The sequence below is a fragment of the Triturus cristatus genome, chromosome 9, assembly GCF_964204655.1.
Source record: "Triturus cristatus chromosome 9, aTriCri1.1, whole genome shotgun sequence".
NCBI lineage: Eukaryota > Metazoa > Chordata > Amphibia > Caudata > Salamandridae > Triturus > Triturus cristatus.
This window is the reverse complement of record NC_140592.1, coordinates 135,263,582-135,270,338: the sequence shown is the minus strand read 5'-3', so window position 1 is coordinate 135,270,338 and position 6,757 is coordinate 135,263,582. Positions and strand designations below refer to the sequence as shown.

The following is a 6,757-nucleotide window of genomic DNA, read 5'->3' as shown; positions in this document are numbered from 1 at the left end:
GGTTTTTTAGATTATGACAGAGGGATCTCCCTTATTAAACTGATTCACCTCAGGTACCCTCTAGTCATTTTTAAAATCTTCACTTCTCACAGAACACTGTGCACTGACCCACACACACCATACGGCTAGATCACCCAAAAATTCTCTTACAAAGTGACCCTGCGGGTGACCCGTAGGGCATTGTAGTGCCAGACCTACGAGGAGCACCGCCCCATGATGAAGCAGACATCCTTCGGGATGTGTGAGGGCATCAAGTAAGAGTCTCTTTGACTCTCTCCCACTTTTCTACAACAACTTTTCTCCACTATTATATATATATATTCACTGAAAAAAACAAAGGTTACAGAGACGTTGTAGTTAGTCTCATTTTTCACTAATGTAAAACCAGTAAAATTGAGCAGTTATATTTACCTGAGCTAACTATAACTTATGCCCCTGCAATGCACTGCATTATGACCTACATATTACATCACTCATGCATTGGTCAGTGACATCACTCATGACATTACTGATAACATTACTGATTACATCATCCAGTGAGTGTGAGTGTTTTCTAAAAGTTTATAAGTGTTAAACATATATACCAGGCTACTACAACATTTAAAATAGTATGCTTTCTGTACTACTGAGTGATACTATTTGTAACATGTATTGTGTGAGTAGCTGTGTGACTGCGTGCATCAGTGTATGAGTGTGTGTCTGAGTGCTGGTATGGATGTGTGAGTGGGTACGTGAGTGGCTGTATGGGAGTATAAGTAGGTATGTGTGTAGCTGTGTGAGTGACTATGTTGCTGAGTGAGTGGGAGTGTCTGTGACTTTATGGGTCTGTGAGTGGGTGTATAAGTGACTGCATGGGTGAGTGAGTGCGTGTCCAAATGGCTATATCAGTGAGTGACTCAGCTGTGTGTGTGGCTGTATGGGTGAATGAGTGGCTGTTTGGTTAAGTGAGTTGGTGTGTGAGTGGCTGTATTGTAAAGTAAGTGTCTATGTGAATGGATGAATGGGTGAGTGGGCAGTTTTGTGAATGCTTGTATGGGTGTGGGAATGGGTATGTAAGTGTTAGTATTCAAGCATGAGGGAATGTGAGAGTGCTTGTATGGGTGAGTGAGTGGCTATGTTGAGAGCCTGTATGTGTGAGTGAGTGGATGAGTGACTGGATGTATAGGTGAATAAGTGGGTGGGTGAGTAGCTATTTGGGTGAGTGTGTGACTCTGTGAGTGCCTGTATTGGTAAGTGACTGGCTGTGTGAGTAACTTTATGAGTGAGTGAGAGGTTGTGTGTGTACTTGTATGGGCCTGTGAATGGGTATGTGAGTGGTTGTGTGGGTGTGTGAGTGGGTGTATGAGAGGTTTATGTGAGTTTGAGTGGCTGTGTGAGTGCTTCAGTGATGTAATCAATGACATCACTGACCATGTCATGAGTGGTGTAATATTTGAGGTCATAGGCAGTTCGTCGCCAAGGAATATGCTATAGTTAGCTCACGTAACTATAACTGCTGAATTTCACTGGTTTTGTATGAGTGAAATGTGAGCCTAACTATAACGTCTCTGTAACCCTTTATTTTTTAAGTGAATATGAGAGAGAGAGAGTGTGTGTGAGTGTGTGTGTGTGTGTGTGTAATTAAGAATAGTAACTCTACACTTCTTTCTGTGCAATATCTTTCAATACTTTGTCTATCAATATTTTGACCGGATATTAAGGGTACCAACATATTCTTCCAATTGATAATGTACAGTAGAACCGTGACATGCAATTTCCGGGTCTATTCCAAGTGCTCCAGAAACCCCCTGGATTTAAGCCAGCGTCACATAAAATCCCCTCAACAGAAGAGCTAAACAAAAAATAATAAAAACATACACAGAAAGTTAAACGGTTAATAGCAAAAGTTCTTGAATGTTAGAGCAGTCTTATGTCCCTAGGGCCAGCAGTTCCAGGCAGATTAAGTTTGTGTTTATGCGTTCCCAGATGTGAAGGAACTCTGTGCCAAACTTGGAGCTGGGGAATGAGGGGAGCTGAGAGGGAGCAACAGAGAGGGCCTCTCATATATCCTCTGGGAATTGGCAATCACAGTATTGGTTCCGACACAGCGTGCCTGGTACAGTCGATAACAGGCTGTCTGAAGCAGAGACGAAGACGTTCCGTCTGGTAGGTGTTCCATATTTTGCTCTCTTGTTTTGCAAACTGAGCCTGATCGAAACACGTTTGTGAAGTTTAATATTCAAATGCATTTCTCCTGATGAAAAATATGTTTTTATCTTCTAGTTAGGTACCTTTATGGTTGTTTCCGTTTTTGGAACTGTTAAGGAGAATAGCAGTATTTGTCAATGTATGGTGGCTTTGGCGAATAAGCAATTTCTTTGACGGACATGGAGTGCAATTATACGGTCATAATTTTACCGTATGCTTTTTTACTGTATAGTTTCATTTGTATTGGTATTTGCAGTTTGCATGTATTTGGTTTTTTATACATTTTTTAGGTACAGATTACGTTTTGCTGAAATGTATTCTTCGATTCTCTGAATTCCACACCACTTTAGTCCGCGCAGATTCTGTAGCCCTTTGACTCAAATGCACTTTTGTACATGAAAGGAAATTGACAAAGGATACCTCCAGGTTAGTGTCTTGAAAGGAAACGGATTCCTCTTGCGCATTCTATTGTATTCTGTTTAATTCTGTCGGCGCCAGCAGTCACTCAGGTCTTCCTGGGTTGCCGGGCAACGTGCTGCTTCGGGTGGGGGATGCCTCCACATGGCCCACCAGGAGCGGGTGGCAATGCCTATTCCGGGGTATACATGATGCATTCAGTCTGTGACTAGTGCACTGGCTCGGGTAAGCAGCAGCAGGCCAGCACCGCATGAACAAGAGACTGTGACTGGACTGCAGACTGATGGATATTGCCACTTGGGTTCTCCCTAAGGCCAATCACACATCTCTGCCCCTATCAAGTTAGGTGCCTCCCCGGCTCAGATCATGGAGTACTTTGGCCTGGCTGAAGTCCCCTCCATCTGTATACCACATCTCCTGGCACTCAGGCTCTTTTGTAGAAAGATACAGGATGTGATCAGGACTCTCTAGCACCCTGATGCTTCATGGCGCTTGATCATTCTGGTGGAACTTGCGCAGGGTCGGGCTCCTTGGCACCCTCAGGCCACAAGTGCTGCTGCTTCAGCGCATGCTGCAGGATCACTCCAGGGCTCTCAGCCTCCAGGCCTCACCCTCCACGGAGCGGTGGAGGTCCGAGCCCAGATTTGCAGTGGACGGCTTTGGTTCGTCCCGCTTCAGCTCCTTCTCTTAACCTCCTCTTCTAAGCAGCAGTTTCCTTGAAAAAAGCCCCCTCTGATTTCTCTCTTGCACTGTTGGTCAGCTCTTTTCCTTGAAGCAGGGTTAAGACAGCCTTCTCTGGCAGGCTGATAGAAACCCCCCGGTTTCTGGTCCCAAACCTGGCCGGGGAGTTCATGGTACAGAAGCTGTAGACAGTATTTTGACTTTTACAAGAGCCAACTCTGAGAACTGGCCTGGGCAGTTCTGTCCTTTGCTTATTCCACTCAGACTGATCTAGGCGTAGTCTTTGATTTGAGGTGTCAGCAGGAAGGTGCAGTGGAGCCGATAGTTTCGTGTTGGTGGGGGGAGAGATAGGAAGTTGTGGGGAGGAGAGAGAGAGAGAGAGAGAGAGAGAGAGAGAGGAGACCTGCTTAACTATATATTAACTTGTGGGAATAGCTCTTACAGTGGACAATGGAGCTGAAAAGGGCAGGGGGACCCCCTAAACATCAAAGAGGCTCTCTGCCTCTTTTGCACACCCAAAAATCTAACGTATGCAAAAGACATCCTGGGGGAGCCAATTCACATTGCTGTCTGGGGCTCACTCCATCCTTCCTCTTAGGTACCACTTGTGACATATTCCCGACATACATTCTCTACACACAGAAGTGATACATTCACCTGCAGAATCCATGTTCCACATGGAATGGACAAAATACTCAATTTTTGGAGGCCAGCAAACCAATTAAAAAGTGCAGGAGAGGCTAGTAGGTGACACTCCATGACAGAGACCGGTAAATCAACCCTGTCTAGTCTCTACTGTACTAGCACTTCCACCACTATGTGTACTTTATTATACCAATTTGCGGCTAACTAGTGTGCAGTAAGAGGGGAGCACATGGTGTGCTCCTCCAGATCACTGAGCTGAGGTTCGGATCGAAATCTGTGTCACAAAAAAGTCTTGCCGCATGCATGGATGATTGCCATGTGTGCTGAGGCTGTGATGAAATGTAGAGCGTTTGCTATGATCGAGGCAAGGGCGCAGATTCATGCAGGAGCCTGCACTCTGAAGGTAGCTGCATCCAAAAGTTGAGAAGGTGGTGTTTTTTTAAGTTCAGAAAATGTTATTAATAAAACACAAGGTGTCACAACATAGTTCACAATGTTAAATACATTTCAGAAAAAGGAAAATGCTGCAATAACAATAGGCATTTATACAAATCGGACTCAAAGAGAAAACTAGGAGTAGTAGAATAATACAAATGAGGCATATAATAGTAATGAAATAGCAGAATATTTAGGAACAATTAGGGGATTCAAGGGGGTTTAGAAACTTCCTGATGTATAGGTTGCAAATGGAAAAACCTATGAGCACAAGCATCCAAGTATGTTGTAACGGGTGACCATAAGTCCAACCGCTTTGCTGCTAAGTGTGTAGGATACACAAAAGAAGTATCTAACCTATGATTGTGACATACAGCATACCACCTTGCCCTGTAGGAGATTTTTGAAAAATCTTTCCAATTTGTCGTAATTTGCTGAAATGCAACCGCTAATAACAAATCAATGATTTTGATATTTAACGTAACATTCACCCAGCAGTTTGAGAGACTGCCTAAGAAGATATGAGTATAGGAGAAAGGAAACTTAGTACCAAAAATCAAATTAACTTGGAACCAGACTTGCTTCCAAAAATTATGAACAGTAGGACACAAAAATAACATATGGAATAAGTCAGCGTTTGGGGAGGAGCATGACCAACAGATATCAGGTACAGTCGTAAATTGTTTACTTAAAACAGTCAATGTAAACAAAAGTCTGTTATAAACAAAAAACAATGTTTGTGTTATGCTAGCAGCTCTAGATGATTTACGAATGTTGGACCATAGTTTGTCCCATAGACACACTGGCCAAGAAGATGCTAAATCTCGCTCCCACGCCTCTTCAGTTTTATATTTCTGCCTGACAGTATCAGTATCAGTACTATGTAAGAAAATGTATATGGTGGAAGCTCTGAGTGCGGTTCTTACAATGTGTGAAGACGCAAGGGGGGGCAGAAGTGGTGGAAATATTCTGTGCAATCGAGCATGGGTGTCCATCACAGCTTTTCTAAGTAAAGTGTATTTATGAATAAATGAAGCCGGTAAATTGAATGATTGACTGAGTGAAGAGAAAGATATAAAATCCGATTGTGAAAATAGTTGATGAATCCAAATTACTCCCTTCTGACGCCATGACTTCCAATAAAACGGTTTGTTCCGAATAAGCAAGTATTTGTTATGCCAAATAGTGGAATCTAAGAAAGAATCTATTGTGAGTTGATCAAAGGGAGCAAAAGTTTAGAGGTTAATTTAATAATGGGAGTCGATAGGGCTTGCGGCTTGCGCAAAAAGGATAGGTACTCATCAAATGAGAAGGGAGATAAGAAAAGACGTTCAACTGTTATCCATAAGGGACAATTTTCTGTGGAATCTCGTAACCAAAAAGAAGCTTGATGTAAGAGGAATGCCTTTTGGTATGTTGGAAAGTCGGGAAAGTTTACTCCTCCTTCTGATTTAGGACAAATCAGTTTAGCAAGAGACATGCAGGATTTCTTGTTATTCCAAAGGAATGAAGAAAGGATGGAATTAATCTTCTTAAAAAATTTAGTGGGGATAGAAACCGGCAAGTTAGCAATAGTATATATGATTATTGGTGATAGCATCATCTTAATAGTGTCTAACCGACCCCACTATGATAAATAAAGGGGATGCCATTTAGAGGTTAAGTCAGGGATTTTTTGTATACATTTAGTCATGCATAGTGATACCGTGTCCGAAATGGAAGACATTACATATAGTCCTAAATACTTAATGTGATGAGGACTCCATGTAAAATTAGAAGCAATATAATCTGATTTGAATGTATATTTTGTTAAAGGTAAAATATCACATTTATCATTATTCAGTTTATACCCGGAGATGCTAGAATAAGCTTGTACCTCTGCCAGAAAAGCAGGTATTGACTCATTTGGTTTAGACACAAATAGCAGAACATCGTCTGCATACACTGCCAATTTGATGTGAGAATTCAATGTGTGAAAGCCGTGTAAATTTGGATTTTGACGCAGCTTAGCGAGAAAAGGTTCCAATGCCAAATTAAAAAGAAAAGGAGAGAGAGGACAGACAGCCTTGACGAACACCTCTTCCTAGATCAAAAAATGAGGATATCAAACCATTAGCACAAACAGCCGCACGGGGATTAGAGTAAAGGAGAGAAATTGAAGAAATTAATTTAGGGCCAAAACCAAACCATTTGAGAGTATGAAACAAATAGGTCCATTCAACTCTATCAAATGCTTTTTCAGCATCTAATGCAAGGGAAATGTGAGGATTTAGATAAAACGTTGAAAAGAAGTCGCGTATTATCCGTTATGAAACGGCCCTTAACAAAACCAGATTGTTCTTGCCCAAAATATCTGGCAAGTAGGGATCTAATCTTATGGCCAATGCTTTAG

At 42.1% G+C, this 6,757-nt stretch overlaps 1 protein-coding gene across 2 annotated transcripts in view; it reads left to right on the top strand.

Moving 5' to 3' along the window:
- Positions 1-1,933: 1,933 nt before the first annotated feature.
- LOC146797519 (inter-alpha-trypsin inhibitor heavy chain H3-like) overlaps positions 1,934-6,757 on the top strand; it is a 415,853-nt gene continuing 411,029 nt past the window's right edge. The window contains exon 1 of one of the 2 annotated variants that reach the window (XM_085624536.1): positions 1,934-2,145. The gene's annotated coding sequence lies outside the window, so the exon portion shown is untranslated. The remainder of the gene's footprint in view (positions 2,146-6,757) is intronic. The other variant, XM_085624537.1, reaches the window with a different exon arrangement.